The sequence below is a fragment of the Anomaloglossus baeobatrachus genome, chromosome 2 (assembly GCF_048569485.1).
Source record: "Anomaloglossus baeobatrachus isolate aAnoBae1 chromosome 2, aAnoBae1.hap1, whole genome shotgun sequence".
Classification (NCBI taxonomy): domain Eukaryota; kingdom Metazoa; phylum Chordata; class Amphibia; order Anura; family Aromobatidae; genus Anomaloglossus; species Anomaloglossus baeobatrachus.
In genome coordinates this window covers 236,596,103-236,616,061 of record NC_134354.1, presented here as the reverse complement: position 1 = coordinate 236,616,061, position 19,959 = coordinate 236,596,103, and positions in this window count along the sequence as shown.

Genomic DNA, 19,959 nt, shown 5'->3' with positions numbered 1-19,959 from the left:
TTTTTTCTTCATTTTTTCTCCACTTTTTCTCCATTTTTTTCTCCATTTTTCTTCACTTATTCTCCATTTTTTCTCCACTTATTCTCCACTTTTTCTCCACTATTTCTCCAATTTTTTCTCCACTTTTTCTCCATTTTTTTCTCCATTTTTTCTCCACCTATTCTCCACTTTTTCTCCACTTTTTCTCCATTTTTTTCTCCATTTTTTCTCCACTTTTTCTCCACTTTTTCTTCCCTTTTTCTCCATTTTTTTCTCCATTTTTTCTCCACTTATTCTCCACTTTTTCTCCACTTTTTCTCCATTTTTTCTCCACTTTTTCTCCACTTTTTCTCCATTTTTTTCTCCACTTTTTCTCCACTTTTTCTCCACTTTTTCTCCACTTTTTCTCCATTTTTTTCTCCATTTTTTCCACACTTTTTCTCCATTTTTTCTCCACTTTTTCTCCATTTTTTTCTTCATTTTTTCTCCACTTTTTCTCCACTTTTTCTCCATTTTTTTCTCCATTTTTTCTTCACTTATTCTCCATTTTTTCTCCACTTATTCTCCACTTTTTCACCACTTTTTCTCCATTTTTTTTCTCCACTTTTTCTCTACTTTTTCTCCATTTTTTTCTCCACTTTTTCTCCACTTTGTCTCCACTTTTTCTCCATTTTTTTCTCCACTTTTTCTCCACTTTTTCTCCACTTTTTCTAAATTTTCTTCTCCACTTTTTCTCCACTTTTCTCCACTTTTTCTCCATTTTTTTCTCCATTTTTTTCTCCACTTATTCTCCATTTTTTCTCCACTTTTTCTCCACTTTTTCTCCATTTTTTTCTCCATTTTTTCTCCACTTTTTCTCCACTTTTTCTCCACTTTTTCTCCATTTTTTTCTCCACTTTTTCTCCACTTTTTCTCCACTTTTTCTCCATTTTTTCTCCATTTTTTCTCCACTTTTTCTCCACTTTTTCTCCACTTTTTCTCCATTTTTTTCTCCATTTTTTCTCCACTTATTCTCCATTTTTTCTCCACTTTTTCTCCACTTTTTCTCCATTTTTTTCTTCATTTTTTCTCCACTTTTTCTCCACTTTTTCTCCATTTTTTTCTCCATTTTTCTTCACTTATTCTCCATTTTTTCTCCACTTATTCTCCACTTTTTCACCACTTTTTCTCCATTTTTTTCTCCACTTTTTCTCCACTTTTTCTCCATTTTTTTCTCCACTTTTTCTCCACTTTGTCTCCCCTTTTTCTCCACTTTTTCTCCATTTTTTTCTCCACTTTTTCTCCACTTTTTCTCCACTTTTTCTCCATTTTTTTCTCCACTTTTTCTCCACTTTTTCTCCACTTTTTCTCCACTTTTTCTCCATTTTTTTCTCCATTTTTTTCTCCACTTTTTCTCCACTTTTTCTCCACTTTTTCTAAATTTTCTTCTCCACTTTTTCTCCACTTTTTCTCCACTTTTTCTCCATTTTTTTCTCCATTTTTTCTCCACTTATTCTCCATTTTTTCTCCACTTTTTCTCCACTTTTTCTCCATTTTTTTCTCCATTTTTTCTCCACTTTTTCTCCACTTTTTCTCCACTTTTTCTCCAATTTTTTTCTCCACTTTTTCTCCACTTTTTCTCCACTTTTTCTCCAATTTTTTCTCCACTTTTTCTCCACTTTTTCTCCACTTTTTCTCCACTTTTTCTCCATTTTTTTCTCCATTTTTTCTCCACTTTTTCTCCACTTTTTCTCCACTTTTTCTCCACTTTTTCTCCATTTTTTTCTCCATTTTTTCTCCACTTATTCTCCATTTTTTCTCCACTTTTTCTCCACTTTTTCTCCATTTTTTTCTTCATTTTTCTCCACTTTTTCTCCACTTTTTCTCCATTTTTTTCTCCATTTTTTCTTCACTTATTCTCCATTTTTTCTCCACTTATTCTCCACTTTTTCACCACTTTTTCTCCATTTTTTTCTCCACTTTTTCTCCACTTTTTCTCCATTTTTTTCTCCACTTTTTCTCCACTTTTTCTCCACTTTTTCTCCATTTTTTTCTCCACTTTTTCTCCACTTTTTCTCCACTTTTTCTCCACTTTTTCTCCATTTTTTTCTCCATTTTTTCTCCACTTTTTCTCCACTTTTTCTCCACTTTTTCTCCACTTTTTCTCCATTTTTTTCTCCATTTTTTCTCCACTTATTCTCCACTTTTTCTCCACTTTTTCTCCACTTTTTCTCCATTTTTTCTCCACTTTTTCTCCACTTTTTCTCCACTTTTTCTCCACTTTTTCTCCATTTTTTTCTCCATTTTTTCTCCACTTTTTCTCCACTTTTTCTCCACTTTTTCTCCACTTTTTCTCCATTTTTTTCTCCATTTTTTCTCCACTTATTCTCCATTTTTTCTCCACTTTTTCTCCACTTTTTCTCCACTTTTTCTCCACTTTTTCTCCATTTTTTTCTCCACTTTTTCTCCACTTTTTCTCCACTTTTTCTCCATTTTTTTCTCCATTTTTTCTCCACTTTTTCTTCACTTTTTCTCCATTTTTTCCTCCACTTTTTCTCCACTTTTTCTCCACTTTTTCTCCATTTTTTTCTCCATGTTGTCTCCACTTTTTCTCCACTTTTTCTCCACTTTTTCTCCATTTTTTTCTCCATTTTTTCTCCATGTTGTCTCCACTTTTTCTCCACTTTTTCTCCACTTTATCTCCATTTTTTTCTCCACTTTTTCTCCACTTTTTCTCCACTTTTTCTCCACTTTTTCTCCATTTTTTTCTCCATTTTTTCTCCATGTTGTCTCCACTTTTTCTCCACTTTTTCTCCACTTTTTCTCCATTTTTTTCTTCATTTTTTCTCCACTTTTTCTCCACTTTTTCTCCATTTTTTTCTCCATTTTTTCTTCACTTATTCTCCATTTTTTCTCCACTTATTCTCCACTTTTTCTCCACTATTTCTCCAATTTTTTCTCCACTTTTTCTCCATTTTTTTCTCCATTTTTTCTCCACCTATTCTCCACTTTTTCTCCACTTTTTCTCCATTTTTTTCTCCATTTTTTCTCCACTTTTTCTCCACTTTTTCTTCCCTTTTTCTCCATTTTTTTCTCCATTTTTTCTCCACTTATTCTCCACTTTTTCTCCACTTTTTCTCCATTTTTTCTCCACTTTTTCTCCACTTTTTCTCCATTTTTTTCTCCACTTTTTCTCCACTTTTTCTCCACTTTTTCTCCATTTTTTTCTCCATTTTTTCCACACTTTTTCTCCATTTTTTCTCCACTTTTTCTCCATTTTTTTCTTCATTTTTTCTCCACTTTTTCTCCACTTTTTCTCCATTTTTTTCTCCATTTTTTCTTCACTTATTCTCCATTTTTTCTCCACTTATTCTCCACTTTTTCACCACTTTTTCTCCATTTTTTTCTCCACTTTTTCTCCACTTTTTCTCCATTTTTTTCTCCACTTTTTCTCCACTTTGTCTCCACTTTTTCTCCATTTTTTTCTCCACTTTTTCTCCACTTTTTCTCCACTTTTTCTAAATTTTCTTCTCCACTTTTTCTCCACTTTTTCTCCACTTTTTCTCCATTTTTTTCTCCATTTTTTCTCCACTTATTCTCCATTTTTTCTCCACTTTTTCTCCACTTTTTCTCCATTTTTTTCTCCATTTTTTCTCCACTTTTTCTCCACTTTTTCTCCACTTTTTCTCCATTTTTTTCTCCACTTTTTCTCCACTTTTTCTCCACTTTTTCTCCATTTTTTTCTCCACTTTTTCTCCACTTTTTCTCCACTTTTTCTCCATTTTTTTCTCCATTTTTTCTCCACTTTTTCTCCACTTTTTCTCCACTTTTTCTCCACTTTTTCTCCATTTTTTTCTCCATTTTTTCTCCACTTATTCTCCATTTTTTCTCCACTTTTTCTCCACTTTTTCTCCATTTTTTTCTCCATTTTTTCTTCACTTATTCTCCATTTTTTCTCCACTTATTCTCCACTTTTTCACCACTTTTTCTCCATTTTTTTCTCCACTTTTTCTCCACTTTTTCTCCATTTTTTTCTCCACTTTTTCTCCACTTTGTCTCCCCTTTTTCTCCACTTTTTCTCCATTTTTTTCTCCACTTTTTCTCCACTTTTTCTCCACTTTTTCTCCATTTTTTTCTCCACTTTTTCTCCACTTTTTCTCCACTTTTTCTCCACTTTTTCTCCATTTTTTTCTCCATTTTTTTCTCCACTTTTTCTCCACTTTTTCTAAATTTTCTTCTCCACTTTTTCTCCACTTTTTCTCCACTTTTTCTCCATTTTTTTCTCCATTTTTTCTCCACTTATTCTCCATTTTTTCTCCACTTTTTCTCCACTTTTTCTCCATTTTTTTCTCCATTTTTTCTCCACTTTTTCTCCACTTTTTCTCCACTTTTTCTCCATTTTTTTCTCCACTTTTTCTCCACTTTTTCTCCACTTTTTCTCCATTTTTTTCTCCACTTTTTCTCCACTTTTTCTCCACTTTTTCTCCATTTTTTTCTCCACTTTTTCTCCACTTTTTCTCCACTTTTTCTCCACTTTTTCTCCATTTTTTTTCTCCATTTTTTCTCCACTTTTTCTCCACTTTTTCTCCACTTTTTCTCCATTTTTCTCCACTTTTTCTCCACTTTTTCTCCATTTTTTTCTTCATTTTTTCTCCACTTTTTCTCCACTTTTTCTCCATTTTTTTCTCCATTTTTTCTTCACTTATTCTCCATTTTTTCTCCACTTATTCTCCACTTTTTCACCACTTTTTCTCCATTTTTTTCTCCACTTTTTCTCCACTTTTTCTCCATTTTTTTCTCCACTTTTTCTCCACTTTGTCTCCCCTTTTTCTCCACTTTTTTTTTTTCTCCACTTTTTCTCCACTTTTTCTCCACTTTTTCTCCATTTTTTTCTCCACTTTTTCTTCCACTTTTTCTCCACTTTTTCTCCACTTTTTCTCCATTTTTTCTCTCCATTTTTTCTCCACTTTTCTCCACTTTTTCTCCACTTTTTCTCCACTTTTTCTCCATTTTTTTCTCCATTTTTTCTCCACTTATTCTCCATTTTTTCTCCACTTTTTCTCCACTTTTTCTCCATTTTTTCTTCATTTTTTCTCCACTTTTTCTCCACTTTTTCTCCATTTTTTTTCTCCATTTTTTCTTCACTTATTCTCCATTTTTCTCCACTTATTCTCCACTTTTTCACCACTTTTTCTCCATTTTTTCTCCACTTTTTCTCCACTTTTTCTCCATTTTTTTCTCCACTTTTTCTCCACTTTGTCTCCACTTTTTCTCAATTTTTTTCCCCATTTTTTCTCCACTTTTTCTTCACTTTTTCTCCATTTTTTCCTCCACTTTTTCTCCACTTTTTCTCCACTTTTTCTCCATTTTTTCTCCATGTTGTCTCCACTTTTTCTCCACTTTTTCTCCACTTTTTCTCCATTTTTTCTCCATTTTTTCTCCATGTTGTCTCCACTTTTTCTCCACTTTTTCTCCACTTTATCTCCATTTTTTTCTCCACTTTTTCACCACTTTTTCTCCACTTTTTCTCCACTTTTTCTCCATTTTTCCTCTCCCCCTCCCCCTCCCCCCCCCATTTTTTCTCCATGTTGTCTCCACTTTTTCTCCACTTTTTCTCCACTTTTTCTCCATTTTTTCTCCACTTTTTCTCCACTTTTTCTCCACTTTTTCTCCACTTTTTCTCCATTTTTTTCTCCATTTTTTCTCCACTTTTTCTCCACTTTTTCTCCACTTTTTCTCCATTTTCTTCTCCATTTTTTCTCCACTTTTTCTCCACTTTTTCTCCACTTTTTCTCCTATTTTTCTCCACTTTTCTCCACTTTTTCTCCACTTTTTATCCACTTTTTCTCCATTTTTTTCTCCATTTTTTTCTCCACTTTTTCTCCACTTTTTCTCCACTTTTTCTCCACTTTTTCCTCCATTTTTTGCTCCATTTTTTCTCCACTTATTCTCCATTTTTTCTCCACTTTTTCTTCATTTTTTTCTCCATTTTTCTCCACCTATTCTCCACTTTTTCTCATTTTTTTCTCCATTTTTTCTCCACTTTTTCTCCACTTTTTCTTCCCTTTTTCTCCATTTTTTCTCTCCATTTTTTCTCCACATATTCTCCACTTTTTCTCCACTTTTTCTCCACTTTTTCTCCACTTTTTCTCCACTTTTTCTCCATTTTTTTCTCCATTTTTTCTCCACTTGTTCTCCACTTTTTCTCCATTTTTTCTCCATTTTTTCTCCACTTTTTCTCCACTTTTTCTCCCCTTTTTCTCCACTTTTTCTCCATTTTTTCTCCACTTTTTCTCCACTTTTTCTCCACTTTTTCTCCACTTTTTCTCCATTTTTTTCTCCACTTTTTCTCCACTTTTTCTCCACTTTTTCTCCACTTTTTCTCCATTTTTTTCTCCATTTTTTCTCCACTTTTTCTCCACTTTTTCTCCACTTTTTCTCCATTTTTTTCTCCATTTTTTCTCCACTTATTCTCCATTTTTTCTCCACTTTTTCTCCATTTTGTTCTCCATTTTTTATCCACTTATTCTCCACTTTTTCTTCCATTTTTTTCTCCACTTTTTCTCCACTTTTTCTCCACTTTTTCTCCATTTTTTTCTCCACTTTTTCTCCACTTATTCTCCATTTTTTATCCACTTTTTATCCACTTTTTCTCCATTTTTTTCTCCATTTTTTCTCCACTTATTGTCCACTTTTTCCTCCACTTTTTTTCTCCACTTTTTCTCCACTTTTTTTCCACTTTTTCTCCATTTTTTTCTCCACTTATTCTCCATTTTTTCTCCACTTTTTCTCCACTTTTTCTCCACTTTTTTTCCATTTTTTTCTCCATTTTTTCTCCACTTATTCTCCATTTTTTTCTCCATTTTTTCTCCACTTATTCTCCATTTTTTCTCCACTTTTTCTCCACTTTTTCTCTATTTTTTCTCCATTTTTTCTCCACTTTTTCTCCACTTTTTCTCCACTTATTCTCCATTTTTTCTCCACTTAGTCTCCACTTTTTCTCCACTTTTTCTAAATTTTTTTCTCCACTTTTTCTCCACTTTTTCTCCATTTTTTTCTCCATTTTTTCTCCACTTATTCTCCATTTTTTCTCCACTTTTTCTCCAGTTTTTCTCCACTTTTTCTCCATTTTTTTCTCCACTTATTCTCCATTTTTTCTCCACTTTTTCTCCATTTTTTCTCCACTTATTCTCCATTTTTTCTCCACTTCTTCTCCACTTTTTCTCCACTTTTTCTCCACTTTTTCTCCATTTTTTTCTCCACTTTTTCTCCACTTTTTCTCCACTTTTTCTCCATTTTTTTCTCCACTTTTTCTCCACTTTTTCTCCACTTTTTCTCCACTTTTTCTCCATTTTTTTCTCCATTTTTTCTCCACTTTTTCTCCACTGTTTCTCCACTTTTTCTCCACTTTTTCTCCATTTTTTTCTCCATTTTTTCTCCACTTATTCTCCATTTTTTCTCCACTTTTTCTCCACTTTTTCTCCATTTTTTTCTCCATTTTTTCTCCACTTTTTCTCCACTTTTTCTCCATTTTTTTCTCCATTTTTTCTCCACTTTTTCTCCATTTTTTTCTCCATTTTTTCTCCACTTTTTCTCCACTTTTTCTTCACTTTTTCTCCATATTTTCCTCCACTTTTTCTCCACTTTTTCTCCACTTTTTCTCCATTTTTTTCTCCATGTTGTCTCCACTTTTTCTTCACTTTTTCTCCACTTTTTCTCCATTTTTTTCTCCATTTTTTCTCCACTTATTCTCTATTTTTTCTCCACTTTTTCTCCACTTTTTCTCCACTTTTTCTCCACTTTTTCTTAATTTTTTTCTCCACTTTTTCTCCACTTTTTCTCCACTTTTTCTCCACTTTTTCTCCATTTTTTTCTCCACTTTTTCTCCACATTTTCTCCACTTTTTCTCCATTTTTTTCTCTATTGTTTCTCCACTTTTTCTCCATTTTTTTCTCTATTTTTTCTCCACTTTTTCTCCATTTTTTCTCCACTTTTTCTCCACTTTTTCTTCATTTTTTTCTCCATTTTTTCTCCACTTTATCTCCACTTTTTCTCAACTTTTTCTCCATTTTTTTCTCCATTTTTTCTTCACTTATTCTCCATTTTTTCTCCACTTATTCTCCACTTTTTTCCACTTTTTCTCCACTTTTTCTCCATTTTTTTCTCCACTTTTTCGCCACTTTTTCTCCATTTTTTTCTCCAATTTTTCTCCACTTATTCTCCATTTTTTCTCCACTTTTTCTTCCATTTTTTTCTCCACTTTTTCTCCACTTTTTCTCCATTTTTTTCTCCATTTTTTCTCCACTTATTCTCCATTTTTTATCCACTTTTTCTCCACTTTTTCTCCACTTATTGTCCACTTTTTCCTCCATTTTTTTCTCCACTTTTTCTCCACTTTTTTTCCACTTATTCTCCATTTTTTCTCCACTTTTTCTCCACTTTTTTTCCATTTTTTTCTCCATTTTTTCTCCACTTATTCTCCATTTTTTTCTCCATTTTTCCTCCACTTATTCTCCATTTTTTCTCCACTTTTTCTCCACTTTTTCTCTATTTTTTCTCCATTTTTCTCCACTTTTTCTCCACTTTTTCTCCACTTATTCTCCATTTATTCTCCATTTTTTCTCCACTTATTCTCCACTTTTTCTCCACTTTTTCTAAATTTTTTTCTCCACTTTTTCTCCACTTTTTCTCCACTTTTTCTCAATTTTTTTCTCCATTTTTTCTTTACTTATTCTCCATTTTTTCTCCACTTATTCTCCACTTTTTCACCACTTTTTCTCCACTTTTTCTCCATTTTTTTCTCCTCTTTTTCTCCACTTTTTCTCCACTTTTTCTCCTTTTTTTTCTCCATTTTTTCTCCACTTATTCTCCGTTTTTTCTCCACTTTTTCTCCATTTTTTCTCCATTTTTTCTCCATTTTTTCTCCACTTTTTCTCCACTTTTTCTCCACTTTTTCTCCATTTTTTTCTCCATTTTTTCTTTACTTATTCTCCTTTTTTTCTCCACTTTTTCTCCACTTTTTCTCCATTTTTTTCTCCATTTTTTCTCCACTTATTCTCCACTTTTTCTCCATTTTATTCTCCACTTTTTCTCCACTTTTTCTCCACTTTTTCTCCATTTTTTCTCCATTTTTTCTCCACTTATTCTCCATTTTTTCTCCGCTTTTTCTCCATTTTTTTCTCCATTTTTTCTCCACTTTTTCTCCACTTTTTCTCCACTTTTTCTCCATTTTTTTCGCCATTTTTTCTTCACTTTTTCTCCACTTTTTCTCCATTTTTTTCTCCATTTATTCTCCACTTATTCTCCATTTTTTCTCCACTTTTTCTCCACTTTTTCTCCACTTTTTCTCCATTTTTTTCTCCATTTTTTCTCTATTTGTATCATGTGTTTCATTTCTTGCTGTGTTGCAATTTTTTTGCTGCATCCCAATTGTACCTCTACATTGTTCGAGTTTATGTTATTGTTCTCTCACTCTTATGTGATACTGATTATTGTCATTTTCATGATTACATGCAGATAAGTCCAATCTGACGAATGCTCAGGCCGAAACGTCATTTGTAACTTGTTTTGGACAAAAACATATATGCTTATGAAAAAAAATGTTTTCTTAATACGGATTTTTAATTTTATCTATTATTACCTCTGAGCACCTATATACCAGTGAGCAGAGCTTCCTCTACAATCGTTCTCCTGATTAGGCATGCCCTTACCTCATGAGCTGGGCATTGCAGCTTTGGTAGCAACTAGTGATGAGCGAGTACTAAAAAGCTCGGGTGCTCGAAGCTCGGGCCGAGCCTCCCAAGATACTCGTGTACTCGGCCCGAGCACCGAGCCCAATGTTATCCTATGGGAGACCCGAGTATTTTTGTGAAATGACCCCCCGGCAGCATGTAGAAACCCTAAAAATGTCACAAAAGTCTCAGAAGAGTGCTCAAATGACATGGCATCAGCATGGGGAAGACCCCTTGAAGCATTTATCACTCAAAAGTCACAGCTGTGAACAATTTTGTCCAAGTTTTACGCCATTTTTACGGACTCACCAGAAAACCTTCCAAAATGACACCAAAATGAATTTTCATGGCGGAAATGTTAAGGGCACATACCCAATAGTGAGATAGAGCTGGTGTATGTTACTTTTTGAGATTAATACATGAAAGATTTTACATGAAAACCTTGTGTGGCACTCCGATGTCCAAAACGCACGTTTTGTGCTTTTTACTAGCGATGTCGGTCATTTTTTTTTTTTATTCTATCTCCCTCAGTCCGTCGGTCTGTCTCTCTCTGTCTTGTCTGTCCCCCTCTCACAGTCTGTCGGTCAGTTCCCCCCCTCTCTCTTACTTACTGTTCCCCGATCACTGCCGCGGCGCTGCACAGCTGTTCAAACTCCGGTGGCTTTTCCTCTTTTGAAAAAGCCGGCCGCTCATTAATCAATCTCCTATTCCCTGCTTTCCTGCTTTTCGGCGCCTATGATTGGTTGCAGTGAGACACGCTCCCACACTGAGTGACAGCTGTCTCACTGCACCCAATCACAGCAGCCGGTGTGTGTATACTGTGCAGTGAAATAAATAATTAAATAATTAAAAAAAACGGCGTGCGGTCCCCCCAATTTTAATACCAGCCAGATAAAGCCATACGGCTGAAGGCTGGTATTCTCAGGATGGGGAGCTCCACGTTATGGGGAGCCCCCCACCCTAACAATATCAGCCAACAGCCGCCCAGAATTGCCGCATACATTATATGCGACAGTTCTGGGGCTGTACCCGGCTCTTCCCGATTTACCCTGGTGCGTTGGCAAATCGGGGTAATAAGGAGTTATTGGCAGCCCATAGCTGCCACTAAATCCTAGGTGGCATTCTCCTTTCATTCAGATGGTATTCTCTGCATTTGTCCTGAGGAAGAGGACGGATATGTCCTTGAAACGCGTAGACCTATGAAAATAAAGAAAAGAGATCTATTAATTCCATTTGTACTCCTGTGGTTTGGCGCGGTACTTTAACCTGCTTTTCTCCTGCTGTCCGTAACTAGCCAGGTAAAGCAGGCAGCCACGGGCTGCCTCCAACCCCCAGTTGCCTATTTGTACCCGGCTGGGAACCAAAAATATAGGGAAGCCCGTTTTTTTTTAATTATTTCACTTATTTCATGAAATAATTAAGAAACAAATGACGTGGGCTTCGCCCCATTTTTGTGTCCAGCCGGGTACAACTAGGCAGCTGGGGATTGGAATCCGCAGCACAGGTTAGCCCGAGGTTTCTGGGCGCCTCTGCTGCGGATTTCAGTCCGCAGCCGTCCCAGAAAATGGCGCTCTCATAGAAGCGCCATCATCTGGCGCTGTATCCAACTCTTCCAACAGCCCTGGAGCCGGGTGGCTTGTTGGGTAATCATGAGTTAATATTGGCTTTGTTTTACTAGCCAGTATTAAGCCAGATATTCTTAATGTCAGGCACGTTTGACCCGGTCATTAAGAATCTCCAATAAAGGGTTAAAAAAAACACCACACAGAGAAAAAATACTTTAATAGAAATAAATACACAGACACATTAGAGACTCCATCTTTATTACCCCCTGTCAGCCCTCCACGATCCTGCTCTTCTGTCTTCTTTCTTTCTAGTGTAGTAGTAGTGACGATTGTAGTGAGGATGAGGTTCCCCAGCTCATCACTTGATGAGCTGGGGAACCTCATCCTCACTACAATCCTCACTAGTGTAGTAGTAGTGACGATTGTAGTGAGGATGAGGTTCACCAGCTCATCACTTGGGGCTGGGGAACCTCATCCTCACTACAATCCTCACTACAATCGGGAAGCAGCGTGCAGCCTTCACTCCGTGAGTGATCAGTGCTGGCTGTCAGCGGTAACGCTGACAGACGCGTTACCATAGCAACGGTGCTCTCAGAGCCGCGGTTAGCGGTGACGTCACCGCTAACTGCGTTGCTATGGCAACGGTGATCTCCGTTAATGACCGGCTGTGTCAGCCGGTCCCTAACAGAACAGGGAGTCGACCGTGTGCTAGAGCATGTCGCCGGTACACGGCGATACACATATGTGCACCGTGTACCGGAGAGATGCACTCGCAGGTCCTACATGATGCGTCATAGTCATGTGACCAGTCTGTAGCCAATGAGATAATAGCCACGTGACTGGTCCCATGGCTATTTTGACGTCACGATAGGTCCTGCATCTCTGCTGGCAGTGCCATCACCGGGAGGATTCAGCGATCATCGGATGGAATAGCGGCAGGAGACAGAGTGCAGAAGGGATCGCGAGGACCGGTAAGTGTTATGGCAATGTTTATTAACTGTTTGTGTACATTTATAATGCATTTTTATGTGTTTGTGATTGCCTCCCATTATAGCCTATTGGTTCGAGTTCGGTTCGTCGAACGTTCGACGAACCGAACTCGAACGGGACCCCCGTTCGTCGAACCGACCTCGAGCCGAACCGCGACCGGTTCGCTCATCTCTACTCCAGAGAGAGGCTAATTTTACAGACTGTTGGTTTACCCGAACTGTACGACATAGACATTGATGTGGATCTACCCAATGTGTACTCTGAGGAGGACACTGTAACCATGAGGAAATTATTTTTAAGACTGGAGGATCTTCTTAAAGAAGAAATGCATTTTAGCCTTGATGCAAGGTTTCTTTCCATATACCTTGAAGAGAAACTGTGTCCTAGAGGTCTTAGGATAAAACATGACTCTCCTTTTCCCTCAGATCCAATCTTCTCTGCTGAATGGGGAAACATTTTAAACACCTGTATGCAGGGCATGCTTCAGTGCCTTCACAAAAAAAGATCCATTTTGGCAAAAGAAGCCACTGCTAATATAGCTGAGGTGTACGAGGAACTCAGCCGCTTTGAACTGCATTCCGAGTTCAGGATTTTGAATACAGACATTAATACAAAATTGACCCAGTTGGAGCAAGATTCCAACTTTAGAAAATCAAAGAAACTGCAGAGAGACAGGCAGGATAAAATCTCAGATAAAAAACCCACTTCCCCTGGGAAGAATCCACCTAGGGAAGGGGACCCTAGAGGGTTCCAAAAGGAGACATACAAAAGGACTAGGTCCACCAGTTTCAACAGAAATTTCTTTAATAGCAAATTTCATAAGAACACGACTAATAAAGATAATTCCAATAACACTAAAGAACAGCACTCCAATACTAGTGAACCCCCTGTTCCTGCCCATGTAGCTCCCAATCCCACTCTTGCACCTCTAATCCCTGATGAGGTTTTCATTCCTGTTCTAGGTGTAAAGGCCCCGAGTAACATCCAAAAGGTTAATACCCTGCCCAGAGACTTTGAAAAAAACAGGGAACAGCTGGCCCTGATCAGACTCCAGATTGAGAAGATTTGTAAGGAAAGAGAGTCAATTGAGATCTCTGAGAACAATACTCCCAGTCTTCTAGGTACTGTCCCCACGGTGCAGGAAGATATGGATCTCTTAGATCTTTCCATTTATGATGAGTACACTCCACTCCCAGAGACCCTACCTGGGGTGGAAGAATTCAACCCTCTCCCATCTCAAGAGTTGGTCCGGAGTAATCCCACACAGAATATCATCACAATAGACAACACAGAAAAAAACAATATGTGCGTCCCTTTTTTAGCCATGGCCAAGAACACGGCCCTGAAAACGACGCAGGTGCAGATGACGGATTTTCTCACCCCCAGATCAGGAAAGAGAAAAGATTACGGAGAGGTTGACGGGCTGGCCGCAGGGTCCAGCAAGAAAGACAAAAAAAGTCTAAAGTAATTAATCAAAAATCCAGTATTTTTAATTTATCCAGCCATATTCTAACTAAAGGGGAAGACCAAGTACTGAGCAAAGGTCTCTCCTTTTGCCCCTCCGCTCATGCCAATGATTTTGACATCTATCTGGATTTCCAGAAGTTCATCAGGAAGTTGACGTTGACCAGACACTTCCAGTTGAATAAATATAACCCCATGGAATCCTCGGGAGATCCTGAGGGATTTTTACATACAGACCTAAGACCAAAGTCTAGGTTTTACCCCTTGCAGAGCAAAGGTCACCATCTGAAAACCTTCAGCGATCTCGTGCTGGAGGATTTCAAGAGATTGACCTGTTCCAGTTACCCCCATAAACCCAATCTGAGTTCAGAAGAGAAAAAAGGTCTCCGGTCCCTCAAAAATAATCATGAACTTGTTATCAGGAATGCTGACAAGGGAGGTGGCATAGTATTGCAGGATAAAGAGACATACATAAAAGAAGAATTGAGGAATTTATCTAATCCATCACACTATAAAATAGTAGGGATTGAAGAATATGATAATGCAGTGGCCAATTACCGTATATTCATACAAACAGCTGTGGACATGAGGATACCCAATAAAGATGAGAAAGCCTTCTTGGAGATTGATAATCCAAGAATGGCTTTTTACTATCATTTACCAAAAATTCACAAGAGCTTGGTGGATTTCCCAGGGCGACCTATTATCTCAGGGATAGATTCCCTCACGGTTAATTTATCCGCCTATATAGACTGTATCATGAGGGTCCATGTACTGAATTTGAAGAGTTACCTTCGTGATTCCACACAGCTCATCACTCTAACTAAAGATATTGAATGGAAGGAATCCTATCTTTTCATTTCTCTATATATTACGGCTCTTTATACCAATATTGCACATGACCTTGGGCTGGAGTGTTTTAAACAATTTTTAATGGTAGATGATCGCCTACCGATGGGTCAGAAAGACTTCATCCTGAAAGGGATGGAGTTCATTTTAACTAATAATTTCTTCTCTTTCCAAGATAAAATATACCATCAGCACTGCGGGACCGCGATGGGCTCAAAGGTCGCACCGACGTTCGCTAATTTATTCATGGGGGCCTTTGAGCTTTTATATATTTATAATTCTAATTTTTTTAAACACATCATTTTGTATAAACGTTATATCGATGACCTGTACGTCATATGGGATAATACCAGTAATAATGTGGGGTTGTTTCTGGAACACCTGTTGAGTAACAATTGGGGTCTGTCCTTCTCACCCAATATACAGAAGGACAGTATTGATTTTCTGGATCTGACCCTCTGGCACAACAATGGGCAGATTTCAACAAAAACCTATTTCAAGAAGGTTGACAGCAACGGGTATATTCATTATTCCAGCAGTCACTACAGCAAGTGGCTTAGTAATATACCAAAGAACCAATACAAAAGAATCCGTAAGAACTGTTCGCTCAACATTGATTTTAAACAACAGGCTGACATTTTAAAGGAGAGATTCCTTGAGAAAGAATACCCCCTTAACCTTGTCAAGGAAGCGTATAAAGCTACGAGTACCCTGACCCAGACGGATTTGATCAGACAAAAAGTAACGGGGATTGTGGACACAAAGACCTGTGACTTTTACTCAAACTTCCTCACCACTTTCAGTAATGATGGTGAGAGGATCAGGAAGATTCTTTCCAAACATTGGGGGGTTCTCCTAAATGATCCGGTCCTAGGGGGGTGCTTACCGGCACAACCCGGGGTGACCTTCAGGAGAGCCTCTAGCTTAAAGAATATGCTAGCCCCCAGTAGACTTAGGGAGGTTCCCATCTCCCAGTCTTCTGTCAAACCCTCTGGTGCTTAAAAATGCCTTATGAGGAACTGCCTTTGTTGTTACTCGATACAACATAAGAGGACACAATTCTGTTCTGGTTCAGGGGAGGAATTTTTTCCTATCAAAACCCACCTAACATGCCAATCTGACTATGTAATTTATTTGATCGAATGTGAATGTAATAAGCAGTATGTGGGCAGAACGATACAACCACTACACAATAGATTGAATTCACATCGTCACAACATTAAAAAAGGCTTTCTCCTACACGGATTGTCTAGGCATGTCACTATAGCACACAATAAGAAATCTAAGCTTAGGGTCACCCCTATTGAACAGATCCCTCCTTTTATCCTGAACCGTATGGAAATGCTCAACAAAAAGGAGACCTATTGGATCTATAGGCTACGTACACTTAAACCGTCGGGTCTTATTGAGGTCACTGATCTATTCTATTGATTTTAGGTTATATACACCCGTAATAATAATTTTTCTCAATTTTCACTTATTTATTAATGATTCCACTACATTTTTTTTATATGTCTTAAACCCGAATTTTTTTTGTATATATTTATATATATATATATTTTTAGATATAATTTTTTTTTTCAATAATTTTTAGGGTAATTTGCTCTTAAATACAGAGATAGATGCTTCCTAGTTTTTTAATGTTGTAATAAAAATTAATATATATATATTTTTTAACCACTTTTCCTTCTTACACTATGTTGATTTTTTTTTTTTTCTTATCCAGTCTTTTATGTTCTGATCATCCCCCTCCTCCAGTAATTGAACTTATTATAGATTGAACAATGTTTTCTAGTTCTTTGAAACCTGTTCCCGTACCACTCAGTTTATCCCTCCCCTTTTGCAGTTTTCTGTTCGCGGAGGCGTAGGGGTATTCTTCCCATGCCGCTGAACTTTGTTCACCTCTCTGACACTAGCTCCGTACTGCATTTCATTAAAGGTTTCACAATATACTCCACACATAGCCCTCGGCCATCCGCTCTCTTCTAGCAATTCCTTGACAGCATTTTGAGCTCCATCATTATACCCTTAGGCTGCCTGCCTAATAGGAAAACACCTTAGGACAATGATAAATTACGACTCGGGGCGGTAGTCCTGTGGTTGATATCTCTGCTCCTCCATGACATCGTGCTGTTTTTCTTTCTCTTACACCAGGTTCTAACCCCGTGTATGTCGTTCAGTACATCTATTATATATCTATTTTGTTTTTCCTTTGTCAGGATTATTGTACATGTTTACTGTATGTTAGTAGAAGTGTATATAACTGTTTTTGATCATAATTCAATATTCAGGGAACTGTTGGAACATACAGATTTCTATAATGATCAGGATCCCACCCGCTTTCAAAGTTTTTTTTAGGATGGGTGTTTCCTATGACATCATTGCATGCTTTTATACTTCACCATCTCACTTGAAACCAGATTTGATGTTCTCTTGCCAATGTCCTGATGAAGGGAGCTGTGTCTCCAGAAACGCGTAGACGTGTGCATGTTATTAAAGAAGCATTAATCTCTTCCTGGATCCATTGAGTCCTTGGCGCGGAATTAAGACCCTTCTTCTATCACTCTCTGTTATCAGCCAACTTTGGGACTGCTGCCTGGACCTGGATCTTATATATGCCTGTATAGTGGTTGTGACTGGCACCACCATTATAGGTGAGTGTGTTTTTATTACATATCTTCCTCCCTTTTTGGGGTAAGACCCTATTGCGCTTTTCTTTCCACAGTTTCTCATCTCATAGAGAACACGAGCACTCAACAAAGTAAGCGCTCAGGGAGACAGCTTCCAGTCATTATATCCTTGTCATTTGTTAAATAATGATGTTGGATGTTATATTGCTCTTTTGTCCACAAGTGTATATTTTATATTGATTGTTATTTTCTGTACAACTGTTAGATAATAGTCCAGTGTGACGAAGGCCGGAGGCCGAAACTTCAATTGTTTTTGGACCAAACACATATACGTAAAAAGACACTGGAAACTTGATCAATAAAAAGAAATTTGCATACTAAATCACCGCATTTTGCCTTTTCTTGGGAGTTGTAGTGTGCCGGGGTTGTCTTTCCTCCTCTCCATACTGAGACTTCCTACATACTGAGTCCTTACACTTTTCCCCATCGATTTTGTCCCTTGCACTATCCCTCACTCTGTAATTCCCGTCTACAGCAATAAGCTTCCTAAACCCCCAATCTACAGCAATAGGCCTCCTAATCCCCAGGCTATAGCCTCTGCCTGCCCCTCCCCCACACACATCACATTATGGCCTCTGCCTGCCCCTCCCCCACACACATCACATTATGGCCTCTGCCTGCCCCTCCCCCACACACATCACGCTACAGCCTCTGCCTGGCCCTCCCCCACAACCATCACGTTATAGCCTCTGCCTGATTCTCCCCCACACACATCACATTATAGCCTCTGCCTGCCCCTCCCCCACACACATCACATTATAGCCTCTGCCTGCCCCTCCCCCACACACATCACATTATAGCCTCTGCCTGTCCCTCCCCCACACACATCACTATAGCCTCTGCCTGCCCCTCCCCCACAACCATCACGCTATGGCCTCTTACTGGCCCTCCCCCACAACCATCATGTTGTAGCCTCTGCCTGCCCCTCCCCCACACACATCACGTTATGGCTTCTGCCTGCCCCTCCCCCACACACATCACGTTATAGCCTCTGCCTGCCTCTCCCCCACACACATCACATTATAGCCTCTGCCTGTCCCTCCCCCCACACACATCACTATAGCCTCTGCCTGCCCCTCCCCCACACACACCACATTCACATTATAGCCACTGCCTGCCCCTCCCCCACACACATCACTATAGCCTCTGCCTCCCATTCAGATTATCTGTATTGTGTCCTAAAGGCGCAGATACAGATAAATGAAGGTGCACCTCTTCCGCCCGCTCCCCCCTCCCCCCTCCGAAAGCACAGTGGATTTAATCGACTGTCTAACGGAGGGGGAGAAAATGTGTAAAAAAAATATTTTTTTTTTCGCTGCCAGAAGGTGCCTCCCCCCGCTGCGCGCCGCCCCAGGCCCCGGACCACGGGTGCCTAGTGGGAAATACGGCCTGTGTATATTGGTATCTGGTGTTGTGTTTCTTGAGCTGTGTTTACTATATGGTGTCTCTCCTGTGTACTGTGTGTCTGTTTACACTATATGGTCTCTTGTAAGCTGTTGTAACTATATTTGTAGGTGGTACATTGTTTTGTGCAGTTTAATGTGTGTGTGTGATTGTCCGTTCTCAAAGTGGACCAAGAAACACAAAGGAAGTGAGAGGATACAATTTATTAACATGTCAAAAATAATGGCAAAGCTTCTTACTTTTAGACAACAGTAACAGACAAAAAATTGAAATGTTAATATGTTCTATTTCTATGTATCAGGTATATTGATGTAAATATATTATTTATGTATGTACGAGTAAACTATGTATATCTGTATCTATAATGTCTCCTCAATCTATACATGTCTATATATCTATCATCTATGTTTAATATATTAAAAAATGATATATCTATGTATTTATCTTTGTGTCAGCTGGCAGGGAGGCCCCTGGAGGGACCTTAGTTAACCTTATTGATGGCAGCAAGCTGACTCGGGTAATTCTATAACATGGACATGCTGGGAGGAATAGTTCTCTCCTGTTGTTACATAACATGGACATAGTGGGAGTTGTATGTACTTCCCTCCTGTAATTCTATAACATGGACATGCTGGGAGGTTTGTTCCATCCCATAATTCTATAACATGGACATGCTGGGAGGTATAGTTCTCTCCTGTAGTTATATAACATGGACATGCTGGGAAATGTAGTTCCCTCCTGTAATTCTATAACATGGATGTAGTGGGAGTTGTAGTTCTCTCCTTCAATTCTATAACATGGACATGCTGGGAGGTATAGTTCCCTCCTGTAATTATATAACATGGACATGATGGAAGTTGTAGTTCACTGCTGTAATTATATAACATGGAAAAACTTGGAGTTGTAGTTCCCTCCTGTAGTTATATAGCATGGACATGATGGGAGTTTTAGTTCCCTGTTGTAATTCTATAAAATGGACATGATGAGAGTTGTTCCCTCCTGTAATTTTATATCATGGACATGCTTGGAGTTGTAGTTCCTTCTTTTAATTCTATAACATGGACATGCTGGGAGGTATAGTTCCCTCCTTTAATTCCATAACATGGACATGCTGGGAGGTATAGTTCCCTCCTGTAATTCTATAACATGGACATGCTGGGAGGTATAGTTCCCTCCTGTAATTCTTTAACATGGACATGCTAGGAGGTGTAGTTCCCTCCTGTAGTCATATAACATGGACATATTGGGAGTTGTAGTTCCCTCCTGTAATTATATAACATGGACATGATGGAAGTCGTTCCCTCCTGT